The 21,186-nt window shown below is 39.2% G+C and overlaps 1 pseudogene; it reads right to left on the bottom strand.

The window, feature by feature from the left end:
• Positions 1-16,269: 16,269 nt before the first annotated feature.
• On the bottom strand, positions 16,270-16,812 carry LOC139706673 (chromobox protein homolog 3 pseudogene; annotated as a pseudogene).
• Positions 16,813-21,186: the final 4,374 nt, after the last annotated feature.

Here is a 21,186-nt window from a genome sequence, read left to right as displayed (position 1 = left end):
GGATTTGATGTAGACAAAATTTATGCAAGTGGTCCCTCTGTGTCGGGAAAGCACACTTGTTTGTGTTTTAATGTTTTTATCATATAATACCAAGGTGGGGGAAGTACCCTTCCCAGTGTTTTAAATGCAATAAGACAGTCACGATTAGATGTCACATGCAAAGTTCCCCAAATGAGGTAGCAGCGTTTCAATTGCATCTCACTGGTGATCCAGAATTTCTACCCCGGGAAAGTAATAAGAACAGGGCCAACCTTCCCTGCTTTGACTTAACCTATGGCTGTCCCCGTGTGCTAGCAGAGATCCAGAAGATACCAGGCACCCACTCTGTCACCCACCCTGAAGACCGATGGCAAACCCATACATAGCACTTACTGCACACCAGCCCTGTTCTATGGGCTTCACAGGTAACTCACTGATCTTTTCAATGACACTATGAGGTGGGTGCGGTGATCTGAATTTTGTATGAGTCCCCCAGATTTCATGTTGAATCTTAAACCCCAAGGTGACAGTATTAAGAGAAAGGGCCTTTGAAAGGTGACAAATCAATGATGAATGAGATGAGTGGCATTATAAAGAAGACCCCAGAGAGCTGTTCCCCATGGGAGGTTAAAGGGAGAAGACAGGCCTTCACCATTCAATGAATGTGCCCTAGACTTAGACTTCCCAACCTCCACAACTGTGCAGAGTAACGTGATGCTGTTTTATCCATCTATGCTATTTTGTTCCAGGAGTCAATGGACTAAGATACCAGGTGTGAGGTTAAGTACCTGTATTTTACAGACAAGGATATGATGAGACAAAGATTAAGTGACAATATCACCACTACTAAGTGGCAGAGCTGGGAGTGGAGTCTGGGCTGTATGAGTCCGAGTCACTTCTCTGGGTCCCCCACTAACTGGGCAGCATGAGTGTGAGTGGTTATGAGCCACCAAAGCAGATTGTTGGTGTCTGCCCCTTGGGATCCTCAGACTTCTGTCTCGTAGCAATCCCAAGGATCAGAATGTGCCACGTGGCCAGAGAGGGAAGCCCAAAGACCCACGCTGGGAGGTAAATGATGCACTAGGAGTGGAACATTTGCTATTTAGCAATAGTGAAGGAAGAAAGCTGAAGGCATATCAAAGATTTGGAGTTGAGGGAGGCTGTCTTCCCAGGTCTCCCGGGTCACTCCACCCAGGTGCCCATCTACTCAGTCTACAGCCAGGCTGATGCCAAGTTCACGTGGCTGCCTTTATGGAATTCTTTGAGTTCAATTGACTGAATTCCATTTACGGAGCGTCTACCATATTTTAGGAGCTGTTTTAGGTCCTATGAATACCAAAGTGAATGTAGCCCTCAGGGAACTCAGAATCCAGCAGGGGAAGCAGACAGGGTGATGGATGCCATGTGTTTGTAGCAGCCAAATACTGAGAACTCATCACATTTCCATGAACAGAGCGTGTTATAGTTTAGATGTCGCCCTAAAGCTCACATGAGACCATGCAAGAAGGTTCAGAGGAGAAATGATTGGTTGTGGAAGCCTTAACTTAATCAGTGAATTAATGCCCTGACAGCAATTAACTGAGTGGTAACCCAAGTGGTAGGTGGGCTGGAGGAGGTGGGAATTGGGGCATGGCTTGGGGTATATATTTGTATCTGAAGAGTGGAGTCTCTTTCTGCTTCCTGATCATCACGTGAGCAGCTTCCCTCCGCCACACTCTTCCGCCATGATGTTCAACCTCACCTTGGGCCCTGAGGAATGGAGCCAGCCTTCTGTGGACTAAGGCCCCTAAAACCATGAGCCCTCAAATAAACTTTTCCTCCTCTAAAATTGTTCTGATCAGGTCTTGTAGTCACAGCACAAAAAAGCTGACTAAAACAGAGCATCAATGAAGTTTGGGTCGTCCATGGAGCACCAAGCAGCTGTAATGAGGATCTGGATATTCCTATAAACAGGTGTGGAAAGGGCTTCAAGATGCACAGAGCAGAAGTAAAAGCAAGGTATAGCAGCAAGTATGTCACCTGAGACGTAAAAATGGAGGAAACTAGAGTGTATGTTAATATGCATCGTGTGAGCACAAAGACACCCCAAAAAGACACTGAGAACACTAACAATGCTTCTTGTGGTTGGTGTTGGGGTTCAGAGAAGTCTGACCGGGGCTAGAGGTGGAAAAGTCTTCCCTGTCACATATGCTATTTTTTATTTTATTTTTATATTTATTTTTTAAATTTTATTTTAATTTTATTTTGGTAGTATTTATTTTATTTTGGAACTTAGAACTGTTTTCAAAATTAAATTACTATCTGGGATGACTGGCAATAAAAACCATCTCAGTATCATACACTCCATCACACTCCAGTGCTGGGTCCCTGCAATGTGATAACAAACAGTGGTGAGGAGAAACAGTGGGTGCCTGGGAGCCTCCCTTCCCCTGGGTGAGATCTGACCCCCACCAGCCTGACACCCAGAGTGACCTCATGAGCAATGACGTCACACCAGCTCCCTCAAGCCCATCCCTGCAACCCCAGCCTCCTGCCCCATCAAGAGCATAAGAGCATGATTTCAAAGCAAACCCTTAGTGCCCACTGGACTCTCAGAGGCAGGGGTGGGCTCTGAAGGCATACTCAGCTAAATGTTTGTGCTTCTTGCCTCTTTCCTCTTTAATTACAGCATAATTTGCATTTATATGATTTCATTCCACCATTGGGTTGTGGGGAGCGTTGTGGGGACCGTTGATGACTGACATTCCATAATGTCCCCTCCTAGCTGGAGAGCCGGGAGGGCAGCCTGCATCTCCAATAAAACCCTTTCCAATTAAACAGTTCACTGGACATGTCGTGGTTTGAGGTACTCGTTATCCTCGGATGTGCACATCTCACGGATATTTCCTTACACCCATCATCATAATAAGGTTTTAGCACAGATGACACTCGGAAAATTATGCTCCCCCACTGAGTGACTGTAATGACATTGACTTAAAAATGGGTCTCCTTAGATTTGCATGAGAAGCAGAGCATCTTCGTCTAATTGGACTGCTCTGGGCTTTGCTCTCCCAGGTCTTTTGTCTAAATGGTATCAGATGCTTCGCATGATGAAACATGCCAAAGACGTTGACAAAATACTGTGGGACCATTAAGAGGGTACAGCTCCGAGGGGGAAAAGGCGCGTCCAGTCAACACTACAGCAGGCGCTCCGGGCTCCAGATGGTGTGGCTCACCTGGCTGGTACAGTCCACCTGGTCAGCAGGGTTCACCTGATGGCTCACCTGGTTGAAATATAAGGTCACCCTTCAAAGTCCCGGTAGGCAGTGTAAGTCTCACCCAGCTGAGATGATTGTAAACACATTGCCTACTCCAAAGCTGCACCCCACACTGCTGCCAGGTACCCACCCAGAGCATTGATCCAAACACATCACTATAGCTCAAAGCTCCGGGGAAAGCAGTATAGTTACTTGAAAATACCAAAGACTTCAAGCAATACGGGTTGAGGTAAAATTCTGGCTTCATGCTGTTATGGTGTAGATGTGAGGTGTCCCCAAAAGACTCAAGTGTGAGACAATGCAAGAAAGCTGGAGGTGACATGATTGGTCATGAGAGCCTTAACCCTTAAACTTTGGCAGCATGTCAGCAAGAGAGGACAAAAATCTTGTCTTGTTCCTGCCAGACATAACAATGCTTAGCACAGCACGGAGCACACAGTAGGGCCTCAACTGTAGTTACCACTGGGAAGTATGATGACTGATACATTTTTATTTCTTTTCTCAATTCTCTCGTGTGCTTTCCAAAATTTTATTTGTCGTTTTGTTTTGATTGTTTGGCACATTTAATGTTCTCACAAAATAATACTTACAGCAATTTTTAAAAGTTTAAAAATCTTTTTTATCACTGATTCTGTGGCTATACTGTGATCAAAGAAAAAAAAATAAGTGCCACAGAGACCTGTGTTTGTCACCTTTTCATTGCTGTGACAAAATACCTGACAAAAAATAAATTGAAAAAAACAAAGATTTATTTTGACGTTTCAGTCCGTGGTCAGCTGACTGCAGCACTTTGGGGCCTGTGGTGAGGCAGAAAGGTCATTGGCAAAAGGCTGTGATGGAGGAAAGCTGCCCACGTCATGACATCCAGGAAGCAGAGGAAGAGAGGAAAGGCTGAGGACACTATATAGTCCCCAAGGCCACACCCCCAGAGACCCACTTTTTCTGCCACCTTCCAATAATCCATTCAGCTATGAATCCATCTGTGGTTTAATCCATTGATGAGACTGATGCCCTCATGATCCAATTATTTCTCAAAAGCCCACTTCTGAACATCGCTGCACTGGAGACCAAGCCTTCAACACGTGAGCCTTTGGGGCACATTCCGAATCCAAGCTCTAACAAGACCTCTTCAACAGTGGCTGCCCACACCCTGTGCATTTAGGGACAACTAACATACCTATATGTCTGTCCCCCATGCCCATCACATCCCACTCCCCGCTAATCTATCAATGTGAACTTGAAGTTCACCAACACCAGAAACCACCCAAGACCTCCCACTTCATCCCTGAACCACACTCTGCCTGGCTCGCCATTTTTCAGTGGGGACCCCTTTTCTTCCCCACACTCCATGCCATGTTCTTGGCATTGATTTTGATTTTGACTTAGACACTGGTCTCTGATTGTTTCTACCCTAGACCACTGCAAGAAGCCCCCTCCCAGTACTGGTGCTTCAGTTGGCACTCTGATCCTTGGGGGATAGGGTGCGAGGTAATCTATAGATGTCACTGTGACAAATGGCTTCAGCCATGCTGTGTGGGACCCTAAATAATAAGCTGCTTGGTTAAAAAAAAAAAAAAAAAAAACATGAATATAGCTTTCCCTAGACTTCCTCCTCCAAACACTCATTATGGCTCTTCTTTAAATTCAAGATCTCATCACGGATTACAGCAAGAAGTAGTTACCTTGAGAGAGACCCCCAGGTGGGAATGAGATGTTCATGAGGTTCAAACAGATGTGTCCAATGCTCTATGGTCCACCAACTCTGGGGCCACCCCTCTCCCTGGACTAAATGGTACTTCGATTACTTTAAATTAGGATAAAATGAAAGTGTTCATAGGTAATAGAAACTGGCCAAAGGGTTTCACATGTTTTTTTTTGTTGTTTAATTTGTGCAAATGCAAAATTTGAGGAATGTCTTACTATTACCTGCATTCTACCCAAATGTTTCCCTAAATCACAGAATGTTCCCTGATCTAAAAATCCTTGACCCCAGATCTGACTTCCTCTCTCAGTGACAGAAGCCAGTGGCAAAGGAGTTGCCTGCAATTTATAGCTTAATCCCCTTCGGCCCAAGCAAACTCTCAGGACAAGGGGAAGAAAATTGAATGTAGTGACCTTCTATATCACTTTGGCTGGGCAAAACATGGGTTCAAAGCAAACTTCAGTTACAATTTCCTTTTGCCTTATTTGGGCATCAAAGAAACAAATGCCTCTAATTTATTTATTACTGTCTGGAGTTTCTAATTCTAAAAATTTTTTTAAGAGAGAGAGAACTTTTTTAATATTTATTTTTTAGTTTTCGGTGGACACAACATCTTTGATTGTATGTGGTGCTGAGGATCGAACCCGGGCCGCACGCATGCCAGGCGAGCGAGCTACCACTTGAGCCACATCCCCAGCCCAGGAGAGCAAAAATTCTAAGTTTGTAGCAAAAGCCAAATCAAACTCCTTTTGATAGACACTACATACATATCAAAAGATTAAATAAACAGAATTGCTAAACCAAGGGATTTTAACTCCCTCTCCAGTTCGATTATGTAGCAAACTTTCTCAGCCAGGGTGCAGTGGTATTGGCCTATCCTACTTAAGAACAGGGAGTCTTTAACTATTAATGCTATTCTCATAAGAAAGAAAAATCATTATCTGGCTATGTCAGGGGATTCAAATCCCACTCAGGAACTCAACTAAAAAAACTTATATAAGACTAATAACATCACTCTCCTACCACTAGCACCAAATGCCACATGCACCCCAGCAGACATCATATATTAGGCAAAAGGCTCATATTTCCAAAGTATCTGGGAGCAAATAGCACGCCATGGTAAGTTCCAGAAACAATAAGTAATTTGCTCATGGATCAGAGAGGAAATCACTTTGAGCCCTTTTTCATAGAAATCCAGGCCTTCTATTTCTCCATGGCACATTCAACTCCGGTTCTCAGTCACCAGCATGATTTATTCTCTAGTTCACTACTCGGGGACATGAATGAAGCCACTCAGCTGTCAGGCATCGTACTCCAATGCCCTGGCAACATCTCTAAAGGCATGTCCTGCCAAGGAAATCTAGGGCCAGCCCAAACGGAGTAAGCCCACCTCAACCCTCCCTCCTACTGCTCATAAATGAAAAGTGAGGCAAAATACAAAAAAGAAAATATGTGTATACTCTAAAAAATTAACCACTGTAGACAGATTAGGAAAAGGAGGCAAATCTAACAAAAAAAAAAAACACTGATCCATTTCAAGAAGTGAGTTCCCTAATATATTTTTTTTCTCTTTTATTTTCTCATTTTGACCCAACAGTGAACCACTGCAGAGCTATGCAGCAGACAGGGATCTGAAAATACTGAGAGAAAATCAGAGCAGAAGCCCTAGGGAAGAGGTCCCTGGGAGGTAAATAATATGGAAAAATCCTAAAGTGGAGACAGTGATCCCTTACTTTGGCCACAAGTTCCAACATCACCCCTCAGCACCAATTCAATGCAGGATAACAGAGACTTTGACATCTGAACTGCACTAGTATCCACTGCCCACGTCTCCGAGTGGCACGTGCATGGAACAGATTCAAAAACAACATAATAAAGGCTTTGCAAGCTCGACTTACCTGGGAACCACTGCCTGCAAATGGCAAGAGACAACTTGCACTTTAAACCTAATCAGGTTGATTGGCCACTACTAACATCAACATTCTCCAGAAAATTTAATGAGACTTGAATATTTATAACATATTTTTCAAAATGTCCAGGATATGATAAAAAAAGATCCAGGATCATGTGACCAATTCTCAGCGGAAAATATATTCCTTAAAAGCCAACTGTGAGATGATCCAGATATTGGAATAATCAATACTTTAAAAAGCTATCGTGACCATGTTCCATGAAGTCAAGGTAAACACTCTTAAAATCAATAGATATGTTGACATTCTCAGCAGAAAAATAAAAACCATTTCAAGGTATAAATTTTACAACTAAAAAAAAAGAAAATATGAAGATGTAAAATTAAAAATTCACTGAACAGGCTCAATGAAATGGAGATAAAGAAGAAAGAATCAGCAAACTTGAATACATCAATAGAAATTATTTGATACAATCAAAGAAGATTAGACATTTAGAGAATGGATATAGCCTCAGGAATATATCAACAATACCAAAAGTTCTGATGTTTGTGACATTGGAGTACCAAAATTAGAAGAGAAAGAGATTGGTTCCAAAAATTTTTGCAGAAATAATGACCAAAAAACTTTTCAAATTTTGCAAAAGTTATGAGAATGAACCTCTATGAATGGCACAGGATGGAAAAATAGTTCTGTTCCGTGTGACGACCCAATAAAGAATATCAACTGCAGAGGATATTCTTCAAAACATGTTCAAGATGCAATGTTTTGGGGATACCAATCACCCTAATGTTTTATCATAGAGCGTTATGAAGTGGCCATGGTGGCAGAGAGGACAGCTTTACATGGTCTCAACAATAAGGGCCTCCCCTTACCAAGGCTATTACTATTAGCTATTACTGTTGCCAAGGGTCTAAAGGCCAATAACAAAGTCCAGCCATGATTCCTTGATATGGTACAGTCCCCTAGGTGGACTAGCCAGCCACCTACTAGCAAGCTGATTGTATTGCATCCATTTCATCATGGAAAAGGAAACTCACTGGATTAGGTATATATTTTGGAGTTGAATTTTTCTTCTCTAACTGTGCTTCTTTGGGTACTGCCACCCATGGAATTGCAAAATGCCATATCAACATCAAGCCATCCTACACTTATTATCTCTGATCAAGAAACTCATTTCATAGCAAAAGAAGTGTATCTGTGGGCTGACGTCCATGGTACTGCAAGCTCCATCTCTCTAAAACAGTAGGACTGATAGAAGGATGGAGTGGTCTGCTGAAAATTTTAGTTCCAGGAGCAGATGGCAGACAACACCATGAAAGGGTGGGGCTCTGTCACAGGATGCAGTATACAGTGTGCATTGGAGACTAACATATGGTGCTCTTTCCTCCTCGGCCAGAATACATTGATTCAGAAATCCAAGGGTGGAAGGGAGATTGGCTCTTTTCACTACTATACCTAAAATACAGTAGCATAAGTTTTCATTCCTGTTCCTACAACTCTGAATTTTGCAGGTGTGAAAGATCTTCATCACCCAGAGCACAGGAATACTTCCACTACTGAATAATGGTTTCATTTGTTAAGGGCCAGGCTATATGGGCAATGACCAAACAGACTCCATTTTACCCTGAGACTCCATATCATATAAGAAATGCTTCTCCTGTGGGAAAGCCCCACCTCTGTACCCACTAATAAGTTACCTAGCACAGCATACTTGGCAACCCAAAATGGCAATTCTTATACAATGTAAAATTATTCTCTTTGGTTCCTATTTTTCTTGAACAACATACCCTGTCAGAGATTGATTGTCTAGATGTTAGTAACCATTCTCTAACTTGTATTCAACTAGGGTCATTTTGATCCACTTCCCTTCTGCTTGCCTGCTGCTATGTCAACCTGGAAAGTCCCATGAGAAATACCAAGGTACCCATTACTTGGTCTCGCTGACTGCCCAGTCCAGCTTCTGTACCTGCTTGCTTGTAGCTAGGTCAACCCGGATGTGGTTTTTGCCTTTAAAGACCCCGAAATGCTCAGGCTCAGAGTTGTTCCTTGCAGAGACACTTATGGTTCCTGCAGGGGACAGTCAGCAGCCAACCAGCTAAATAAAGACTCTCCAATTTAGACAAAATGGACTTAGTATGTATTCCGAGCAGTCTGCCCCACAACACATGGAATTGGAAGTTGAGACAAGTCACATGGTCATTTGGTTTTTCCTCAAATCACTGAAAAAAAATGTGGAATAACCACATCCTGTAGAATCAGTGAGCTTGAGTATGTGGGGGAAATCAGGCTCCTGTCACTCAGTGACAAAGAAGATTATGTCTAAAACACAGGCACCTCTGTTGTAGACCACCATTTAACAGTTTTATGTCCAACAGTGAAAGTTAATGGAAAGACTAACAACAACAACAGTAATCACCAAAGATTCAGGACCTTCAGGAATGAAGGTTTCTCTCCACCAGAGAAAGAACACGTAGCAGCTTAGTTTTCCTAAGGGCAAAGGAAACATGGATAGTAAAAGAAAGAAGTTATAAATAAATATCAGCTATAGCCTGGTGACCAGTTATAGAAACATGGACTATAGCAGCTGTGCATGTTTTTTCTTTCTTATTACACATTACATTGTGTGTGTGTGTGCACGCGCGCATGTGTGTTCTTTCTCTGTCCTTCTTCTTATTATTATTTTTGCAAATATTGGTCAAGATGGTTGATTTGACAACTTAGTTTTAAAATAGATGATTCAAAGAAGATTGTGTCTGAATTGGATTGGCTGAATACATTAGAATTGTCTTCCAATGTTTGCTAAAATTTTATATCTCTTCATGTTCAAAAGAGGAAGAGAGACTCTTTGTTTGTACAAAGCATAATTGAATCTTTTCAGGTGAGTGTTCATAGCAACTTTACTAACAATAGCAGAAAAGCCAGCAACTGCCCAAATACACATCAAATGTAAATAGGTAAAAAAATAATGTGGCATTTCCATACAATAAATTATTACTTGATAATTCAAGGAACAGCCAGGAACTTCCACTTCAAAAAGATGGACTTGATGAGATTTTTCCCTATTGCTCTAAGTATGACTATAAAGTCCATATATTATATATATAATAAAAATGAGAAGACTTTGAAAAGTATTTAAAAAAAGAAGAAGAAAAACTAGCTGGAGAACTTAGCATCCATGATGTCATCTATGGTGTTAGAGGAGACTTAGCGGAATTTCAGGAGTTTCGTCACCACCCAACAGGGTTATATAAGTGAAACAAAGATGGTCTTTCTATATGACCCCTAGATTGTTTACTTCTTGACAGCAGGCTGAGGTTCATTAGCTCAAAAGTTCAGTATTTTCAAACTTATACGTTTGCAAATCCTATTGTTTTAACAGCTCAAATTAGCCTCTCAGCCAGTTGCATCCTGTCTACTTTGCACACTACGAGAATATACTAGGTATAGATAAGATAAACCCTTAGCAGAAATAAAGTCCTCAAGCCAGTGCTACCCTTCACAGTTCTCCAAACCAGAGACTCCCCAAAAGACCACCTAGCTATATGAGTCCTCTCTGCCCTCTTCCCAGGAGTTCCTTCCTCTTTCTCTTTCTGAGTAGTGACCACTGCAATATAGCCTCCGTAGAGTGTCAGGATATGAGGGACTTCTCCTGTGTGCAAGCTTGTCAAAACATCATCCAACATATAAAGAACTCAAAAAAACTTAACATCAAAAAAAAAAGCAATCAATAAATGGGCTAAGGAAATGAAAAGACATGTCACAGAAATACAAATGGTCAAAAAATATACCAAAAAAAATGTTCAATATCTCCAGCAGTTAGAGAAATTCACATGAAGACTACACTGAGATTCCATCTCACTCCAGTCAGAATGGCAGTTATTAAGAATACAAGCAACAATAAATGTTGACAAGGATGTGGGGGGAAAGTCACACTCATACATTGCTGGTGGGACTGCAAATTGGTGCAACCACTATGGAGAGCAGTATGGAGATGTTTCATAAAACAGAATGGAACTACCATTTGACCCAGCTATACCATTTTCAGTTTATACCCAAAGAACTTAAAATCAGCATACTACAGTGATGCAGCCACATCAATGTTCATAGCAGTTCAATTCACAATAGCTAAACTATGAAACCAACCTATGTGCCCTTCAACAGATGAATGGATTAAAAAATGTGGTATAGATATACAATGGAATATTACTCAGCCTTAAAGAAGAATGAAATTGTGGCATTTATAGGTAAATGGATGGAACTAGAGAATATCATGCTAAGAAACCAGCCAATCTCAAAAAACCAAAAGCCAAATGTTTTCTCTGATAAGTGGATGCTGATCCATAGTGGGGTGGGGGGATAAGGAAGAATGAAGGAACTTTGGTTTGTGTAGAGGGGAGTGAGAGGAGGGGTGAGGCTGCAGGGATGGGAAGGATGGTAGAATGAGGACAGACACTATTACCCTAAATACATGTGTGATTACACTAGTGGAGTGACTTTGCACCATGTATAGCCAGAGGAATTAGAAGTTGTGCTCCATTTGTGTACAATATGTCAACATGCAATCTACTGTCATGTATAATGAATTGGAACCAATAAATAAAATAAAATAAAACCTAGGGGGAAAAATGGAAAATTTTGGCTAAGAAATAAACACATGAAAAAAGAACCAAATGAAATTTTAGAACTGAAAATTACAATAATTGAAATTAAAAACAATCAGTGGATAGTCTTAATAGCAGTATGAAAGGAACACTAGTAAATGGAAAGACAGATCAATATAAGATAAACTATAGAATTACATAGGGAAAAATAGAATGAAAAATAAATGAACAGGGCCCCAGGGACCAAGGGAACTATAACAAAATCTAACATTCATGTCCCAAAATGAGAGAAGAAATTGGGCAGGGCTGAAAAAGTACTCAAAGAAGCAATGAATGAAAATTTTAACTCATGAAATAGTGAAAGAGAAATAAATTATCTTCTCCAGAAATAAAAGAGGGGTTAACGCTTTCCAATTCACTCTACAATGCTAGGATTGCCCAAATTCTGACAAAGGGCAAAAACAAAACAGAACAGAAAAAGAAAATTACAGGTCAAAATCTATAATGAAATACACATGAAAATCCTAAGTATTGCTTTGGCTATTCTGGGTCTTTTATTTTTCCAAGTGAATTTCATGACTGCTTTTTCTATTTCCGTGAAGAATGTCATTGGAACTTTAATATGGATTGCATTAAACCTGTATAGCGCTTTTGATAGTATGGTCATTTTGACAATATTAATTCTGCCCATTTAAGAGAATGAGAGATCTTTTAATCTTCTAAGGTCTTCTTCAGTGTCTTTCTTTAGTGCTCTGTAGTTTCCATTGTAGAGGTCTTTCACCTCTTTTGTTAGATTCACAAGTTTTTTGTTTTTGTTTCTGTTTTTGGCTATTGTGAATGGGGTAGTTTTCCTAATTTCTCTTTCAGTGGAATCATCACTGATGTATAGAAATGCATTTGATTTATGGGTATTGATTTTATATCCTGCTATTTTGCTGAATTCATTTATTGGCTTTAGAAGTTTTCTGGTATAATTTTTTGAATCTTCTAAACATAGACCATGTCATCAGCAAATAGTAGTAGTTTGAGTTATTCTTTTCCAAAAGAATAACTCTTTGTATCTCTTTAATTTCTTTCATCTGTCTAATTGTTCTGGCTAGAGTTTCAAGGACTATGTTGAATAGAAGTGGTGAAAGAGGGCATCCCTGTCTTGTTCCATTTTTTAGAGGGAATGCTTTCATTAGCAAGCATAATCCTGCAAAATATTTTTTTAAAATTATTTGCCATGACAAAATTGGTATTATTTCAGGGATTCAAGTCTGCTTCAGTACTCAAAAATCAATGTAATAAAATTTAGATGTAATGTTGTATTGTGTTACTTGTCAAGAGCCCTGCCTTACCTGAGATAAGACTCTGCCTCCCACTTTATGCCATGTTAGAATGGCTCCAAAATATGCTAGAACTGAGCTCAATTAGAGTTGTGTTCAAAAGATCAAATAAACAGGGAATATAATACATAACTAATTAAAGGTTTAAGATCATAAAAATCATTTTCTTGGTTCATAACTATTACATAAACTTTTTTTTGCTCTGTTACTTTAATTTTGTATTTTTCTTATAAATTTTACTACCGTTGCCTGTTTGTGCTTAGCAGAGGCACTGCGTCTAGTAAAACAACTTGTGTTCATTTGGGATAATAAGACATACAGATAGGATATGATGCTGATTTCTAGTCCTGATACTGACCCAATAAAGTGAAAGGGGTAACTGTAAAATTATAGATACTGAAGTTATCTATAACTACTTTAACTACTGTATGCTGTAACTACTACTGTAACTATTACTTTAAAACTGGGAAACTGGCCTGCTGGGTGTTTAAAACCAAAAACTTGGAAACCAAAGTCAAAGAAGTAAAAGGGCCATGGAAAGAGCAGCCAATATTTTGGTCCTTACCCTCTAAGGTCAGCTGGGACCCAGAGAATGATGGAATCCCTCTCTGGACTCTGCAACTCAGCTGAGTCACCCTATCTGCTGATCAGGGAGATGGAAAGGACCCTAGAGAACAAGAAGCCAACCAGTGCACATTCTGCAAAGGGAGAGTCATTGGAGAGGGAAATGTCCCTGATGCTTGCAAGAGAAGCCACATATGGTCAGCCTGACCCTGACCCATCCTGGCAGATGGCACCACTGGTAAAGGAAAGCTAAATGAGTCAGGAGGTTTCACAAACATCCCCAATAGTGATCTCTGAGGAATCTCAGCTGACTCTTGAGAGTAGATAGGAAAAATGCCAGTTTTGACCAACTTGGTCCTAAATACCTGGCAGGAGAGTACAGCCTAAGCCCAGTCCTACACGGACATTTAAAAGGAAAACAATGTTTTTATTTTTGTTTTTTTTTTAATGTAACTTAAGATGTACACTTGTGTCAGCCCTACCAAAAGTAAGTAAAGCTGGAGGCTATAGAGGAAGGGTTCTTGGGTGGGAGTGTCTAATAATGATGAACATGAAGGACTCTAGAGTTGCAAATTCATCCTGAGTTAATTTGAGCCTTATCTCATAGACCTAAAAATCTACCTAAATGCCTACATTAATAAACTTGATCTGTTTTCCACTGATATCATTATGAGTTACTGTTTTTATGGTTTTCAGAGACCAGGCTGAAATACCAATTGCTTTTGTGCTAATTGTTTACAAAAAAAATAATGATTGGCTGTCTTGTTTACTGTTGTCTTGCATGATCCCTGCCCTATGTGATCCTTGTCCAGTTACCTGCCATCTGCCACTGTGGACCTCTGGACTGCTCTGGTGCTGAATACTCTTACCTTTAAGTGTTCATGCCCCACCTGATAGAGAACTTTGCCCTCTTTCAGCTGGAAGCAGCTTGGAGATCTCGTCACCCATTTTTCCATGGAAATGGAATTTGGACATTGACAGTGGGGAAATATGCTTTGAATGTAGCCCTTGCTGCTCTGCCACTGCAACTTATTTTTTAAATAGACATGTTTCTCTTCCTCTCCCTCTGCTCCTCCCTAATGTCCCCCTCCCTAATCTCAGGGGAAATAGAATTATCTTTCTTTCCCATTTTAGGCAGATCTATCTACCTTTGAGTACATGCCCACCATAGGAATGAAGTCACCCAGACTTTGGAAATGGTGCCAGAAGATCTCAGAAATTACTATCTCCCAACTTAACAAGTAAATTACAACTCCAGCAGAGAACACATGGGATGTAGCCTTTGAGTCACCTCATTAAAAGCCCCCTGTTCCTGCTGATGGGAAGAATCACAGCCTTTGGAACAGGAGTCCCCTGTGTTTCTCCTTTGCTAACAAAGCAATAAACCTTCTTTTTCCTTTTTTTTCTCAAAAAAAGAAAAAAATGTAATCCACCATTTGTCAGACTAAAGAAAAAAAATCACACGATCATATACATTGATGCCAAGGATGCATTTTACATAATTCAATATTTGTTAACAGCAACATTTTTTCATTTGTTCTTTTAGTTATACATGACAGTAAAATCGATTTTGACACATTTATACAAGCACAGAATATATCTTATTCTAATTAGGATCTCATTTTTGTGGATGTACATGGTGTCGAGATTCACTGTGGTGTATTCATATGTGTACATAGGAAAGTCATGTCAGATTCATTCTACTGTCCTGTTCCTATCCTCCTAGACCTAAAAATCTACCTAATCCTTTGTTGCCCTTTGTCCAATCCACTGAACTTCTATTCTTTGTGCTCCTGCCCCATTGTGTGTTAGCATCCACATATCAGAGAGAACATTCGACCTTTGGTTTTTTGGGGATTGGCTTATTTCATTTAGTGTGATAGTCTCCAGACCTGTGCATCCATTTACCACAAACGTCTGTAACATTAAAAAAAAAAACTTTCAGCAAAGAATAGATAACATCCTTATCTTGATAAGAAACACCTGAAACCTACAATTAACATCATACTTCACCAGGCAAGAATGGATGTTCTCTTCCTAAGATTCAGAGCAATGCAAGTTTCATACTTTTGTCACTCGTATTCAACATGTGCTGGCTATTCCAGCCAGTGCAATAAGACAAGTAAAAGAAATAAAAGACATATGGGTCACAAATGAAGAACTACAACTCTCTATATTCACAGAAAGAATGATTGTTGATGTAGAACATCCCAAATAATCTTTTTAAATGGAATACAAAACTGTTTATTGATCACTGCTCACCAGTATTTACAATAAATAAACCATATACAGTTGTATAACATTTTGATTACTATAAAAATTACTTTTCCTGGATTCTGCTCAAATACTAAAAACTCAAATATTGGAAATATTGAGTCTACATGTAAGGAATGAGTTGGGATAAAGGGAAAAAATGCAGGTCAATGATTTGGATTAGAGAAGTTTGTTGACTTGTTTATGCAGCAGGTCCTAAACTGCCAACCTCTCTGACCATTTGGCTAGGTTTCCCTGAGCCAAGTCTTATATATTCCATTAATCATGCCCATTCAGTCAAATTGCACACAGAGTTCAACTTTTTATAAAGGAATGCTCACTGGAAAAATCTTTAAAAGTCCACCTAACTAAGTCTTGCTTAAAACTAATTAAAACATAGCAGTATTTGTCTAGCTTCCTCATCTGGGTGGGAGATTGTTTTATAAATAAACCTTTGCATTTATATAACTAGATGTAAATATATATTTTGATATGGTTGCTTTAAATTAAACAATTTAAACTTTCCAATTAACTACAGAATCAACTATTTAATTTTAAGTGTTATAGCTTCAGGAAATTTTTTAATTTAACTTACATGATTTATTTCTTAGTTTGCTCAGAATGATGGCATCACACACACACATCACACATCACACACATCACACACACACACACTCACACATACATATATAGCATACAATCATTATTGAGCTTCATCTTCTGGCAGGAATACTATGTTAGCCTCTTTTAATAATAAGCAATTATCATGTCTCTTTTGCCAGCACCAAGCCTACCTCCTCTGGTTCTTTCCAACTATCTCATGAGAATAATAAGTTCTCCTCTGCTGTCTGTGGCCCCTATTATTGGTTCAGGACTTCTTGCAAGGTTTCTTGGTTCATCTGCATCTCTTTTCTTTTATTTGCTAACATCTAATTCATTGCCGGATATCTTCTTTTTGTGCCATCTTTTTCTTTACCAGCTTTTGGAGAACTAAGAAATGTTTCCCTTAACTCTGTGCAATCAATGTTTTTAAGTTCCTAAGCATTATCAGCATCTGTAAATCATTTTTGCTTCAGGAGATACACCACCTTCCCATTCACTTATGTTGGTCCAGTAATTTTTTCCCCACAGATTCTTCAGTCTCTGCCTCTTCAACTTTTTTTCTCTTTCTATTCTATTTAGTCCCATTTTTTTCAATGTTGTTGTATTGGAGGGCATTTCTATTGCAGATTGAAGAGCTTTGATTTACCACCTACAAGAAGCTCTGGGTCACAGATCTGCAGTGTCTCCCCCAAATAATCCTTTAAAAAAGAAAAGACTCCTGGAACTAATAAATAAGCTCATCAAAGTGGCAGGATACAAGTTAAACACATAAAAATCAAATGTATTTTTATACATGAGCAGTGAATAAATGGATACCAAAAGTACAAATACAATACTAAAAATATACTTAGGTATGAATCTAACAACACATGTACAGTAGTTTATGCTGAAAACTAAACAGTAGTGAGGAAAGAAATCAAAGATCTAAATAAATAATGTTCAACATAGTAAAGAAGTCAATTTACCCAAATTGATATAGGATTAATGCAACTCCTATCAAAATCTTGACAAGATTTTTTTTCTTGTAGAAATAGAGAAAGCAATCATGAAATTCATATGGAAAAATAAAAGACCCAGAATAGCAAAAACAATGCTAAGCAGGAAGTGTGAATCAGGCGGTATAGCGATACCAGACTTCAAACTATACTACAGAGCAATAGTAACAAAAACAGCATGGTACTGGTACCAAAACAGGCGGATGGACCAATGGTACAGAATAGAGGACACAGAAACCAATCCACAAAACTACAACTACCTTATATTTGATAAAGGGGCTAAAAGCATGCAATGGAGGAAGGATAGCATCTTCAACAAATGGTGCTGGGAAAACTGGAAATCCATATGCAACAAAATGAAACTGAATCCCTTTCTCTCGCCATGCACAAAAGTTAATTCAAAATGGATCAAGGAGCTTGATATCAAATCAGAGACACGCCATCTGATAGAAGAAAAAGTTGGCTACGATCTACATACTGTGGGGTTGGGCTCCAAATTCCTCAATAAGACACCCATAGCACAAAAGTTAATAACTAGAATCAACAAATGGGACTTACTCAAACTAAAAAGTTTTTTCTCATCTAAAGAAACAATAAGAGAGGTAAATAGAGAGCCTACATCCTGGGAACAAATCTTTACTCCTCACACTTCAGATAGAGCCCTAATATCCAGAGTATACAAAGAACTCAAAAAATTAGACAATAAGAGAACAAACAACCCAATCAACAAATGGGCCAAGGACCTGAACAGACACTTCTCAGAGGAGGACATACAATCAATCAACAAGTACATGAAAAAATGCTCACCATCTCTAGCAGTCAGAGAAATGCAAATCAAAACCACCCTAAGATACCATCTCACTCCAGTTAGATTGGCAGCCATTATGAAATCAAACAACAACAAGTGCTGGCGAGGATGTGGGGAAAAGGGTACACTTGTACATTGCTGGTGGGACTGCAAATTGGTGCAGCCAATTTGGAAAGCAGTATGGAGATTTCTTGGAAAGCTGGGAATGGAGCCACCATTTGACCCAGCTATTCCCCTTCTCGGTCTATTCCCTAAAGACCTAAAAAGAGCATGCTACAGGGACACTGCTACATCGATTTCATAGCAGCACAATTCACAATAGCAAGACTGTGGAACCAACCTAGATGCCCTTCAATAGATGAATGGATAAAAAAAATGTGGCATTTATACACAATGGAGTATTACTCTGCATTAAAAAATGACAAAATCATAGAATTTACAGGGAAATGGATGGCATTAGAGCAGATTATGCTAAGTGAAGCTAGCCAATCCCTAAGAAACAAATGCCAAATGTCTTCTTTGATATAAGGAGAGTAACTAAGAACAGAGTAGGGTCGAAGAGCATGAGAAGAAGATTAACATTAAACAGGGATGAGAGGTGGGAGGGAAAGGGAGAGAGAAGGGAAATTGCATGGAAATGGAAGGAGACCCTCAGAGTTATACAAAAGTACATACAAGAGGAAGTGAGGGGAAAGGGAAAAATAATACAAGGGGGACAAATGAATGCCAGTAGAGGGGGCAGAGAGAGAAGAGGGGAGGGGAGGGGAGGGGAGGGGGGATAGTAGAGGATAGGAAAGGCAGCAGAACACAACAGACACTAGTATGGCAATATGTAAATCAATGGATGTGTAACTGATGTAATTCTGCAATCTGTATATGGGGTAAAAATGGGAGCTCATAACCCACTTGAATCAAAGTGTGAAATATGATATATCAAGAACTATGTAATGTTTTGAACAGCCAACAATAAAAAATTAAAAAAAAAAAAAAAAAAATATATATATATATATATATATATATATATATATATATATATATATATGGAAAGCCATAAAAACACAAGAGTGAAAAGACAATTTTGAAAAAGAGAAAAAGAAAGTAGGAAAAAAAATCAGTCTATTTGATTTTGTGATTTATTATATATCCACAGTATTCGAGACCATGTGTTATTCACACAGGAACAGACACATACATCATAGAACAGAATTAGAATTCAAAAATGGAGCAACACAAATATTTGAAAATATCTGATTTTTGATGGAAACACAAAAGCAATGCAATGGAGAAAGAATGGTCATTTTGACAAATGAATATTGGAGTAATTGGATACCCATAAGCAAAAGGCATACAAACAAAAATACTTAACCTAAGTTCATAACTTTATACTAAAATTAATTCAAAATGTATCAGGGTGGTTTTAAATGGAAAGCATGAAACTATAAAAATTCTAAATTAGGCAAAGAGTTCTTATATGTAATAGCAGAAAGTGTAACACAGAAAGGAAAAAGTTGGTTTAGTGGATTTCCACAACATTAAAAACTTTTGCTCTGTGAAAGACTCTGTTAAGAGAAGGAAAATAAGAAGCAGCAGCAATAGTCGGTCGTAGGGGGTGGGGGGCGGGAAATATTTGTAAACCATACGTCCAACAAAGAACTACCACCTATTATATATAAAGACCATTCAAAACTTCACAGGAAAAAATAAATCCAAATAGAAAATGGACAAAGGACATTCACTTAAGAGGTTATAAAGATGAAATAAGCACCTAAGAAGATGTTCAATATCATTAGTCACTAGAGAAATGCAAATTAAAACCACAGTGAAATACCACTGCAAATCTATTACAATGGCTAAAATTTAAAAATAGTGACTCTTGGCCACCGTCTGCATGGGGAAGGAGTAGGCAACCCTCAGAGGTGTGGGTGTTAAGAAATAAAGCAAAAGACGCATCAAATTATTTTTTGAAGCAGGGGCTTGACGGGTGGAAGAGACCTGATGGGTCTGATCCTAAGAAAGGGAAAAAGCCCACAATGCTTTATTTATAGTGAAACACACCAAAGGAATATATAGTGAGGAGGGGTTCTTCAAGGTAAATAAGAAGAGAGAAGCTGAGGGAGATTGGCCAGGCTGGAGACACCGCTTGCGCTTGCACAGTAACTCTTTCTCCTCCAGGCAGCTGGATCACGGGGCTAGTCAGGGCACTGGTATCTCTTTCCACCTTCAGGGAGTTGCCTTTGAACCTAAGGTTGTCTGAGCCAATAAATTCCACCACATCACAGAATTCTTTCTGAGCAGAAGGTCTGCCAAAGCAATGGAGCAATCTCAGGTGAAATTGTGCCAAGAGATCTCCAAAGGGACTTTCTCTGCTTCAGAGTTGGCTCAGACATGCCCACAGTGACAAAAGCAAATACTGTCAAGGATGTGGAGAAACTGGATCAATCCTGCATTGCTGGTGGAAATGTAAAATGGTATAGCCATTCTGGAAAACAATGTGAAAGTTTCTTTAAAAAAAAAAAATGCAACTACCATATGATGCAGCAATTGCACTCCTGGGCATTTATCCCAGAGAAATGAACTCTATCACAAAAACATATACATGAATGTTTGTAACGTCTTTTTTATAACATCCAAACACTGGAAACAACCAGAAGTCTTCCAATGAGTAACTGGGTAGACAAACTATGATACATCCATACCATGAAATATTATTACTCAGCAATAAAAAGCAATGAATTATTGATAAAAGCAACAAGTTGAATGGATTTTCTGAAAAAGTAAAATAAAGACATGTCCAAAGGGCATATACTGTAGCATAAATTATCCTATTAATATGCGACTCTTGGGGGCTGGGGTTGTGGCTCAGTGGTGGAGCGCTCGCCTAGCATGAGTGGGGCATTGGGTTCGATCCTCAGCACCACATAAAAATAAAATTAAAGATATTGTGTCCACCTAAAACTAAAAATTAAATTTAAAAATATATATTTTAAAAAATATACGACTCTTGAAATAACAAAATTATAGAGATGGAGAACAGGTTAGTAATTGCCGGGGGCTAATTTGCAGCACCTGGACAATGTTCCTCATTAATTCCTGTCTGTCAGCATAGTGGTGACATCATTTCACTGTGGTGGCAGGGACTCAGCTCCGAATTATAAATTGATAAAACACCTGGATCCCAGTTTATCA

Source organism: Marmota flaviventris, chromosome 8 (assembly GCF_047511675.1).
Source record: "Marmota flaviventris isolate mMarFla1 chromosome 8, mMarFla1.hap1, whole genome shotgun sequence".
Taxonomy (NCBI): Eukaryota; Metazoa; Chordata; class Mammalia; order Rodentia; family Sciuridae; genus Marmota; species Marmota flaviventris.
This window is presented reverse-complemented; position numbering and strand designations above follow the sequence as displayed.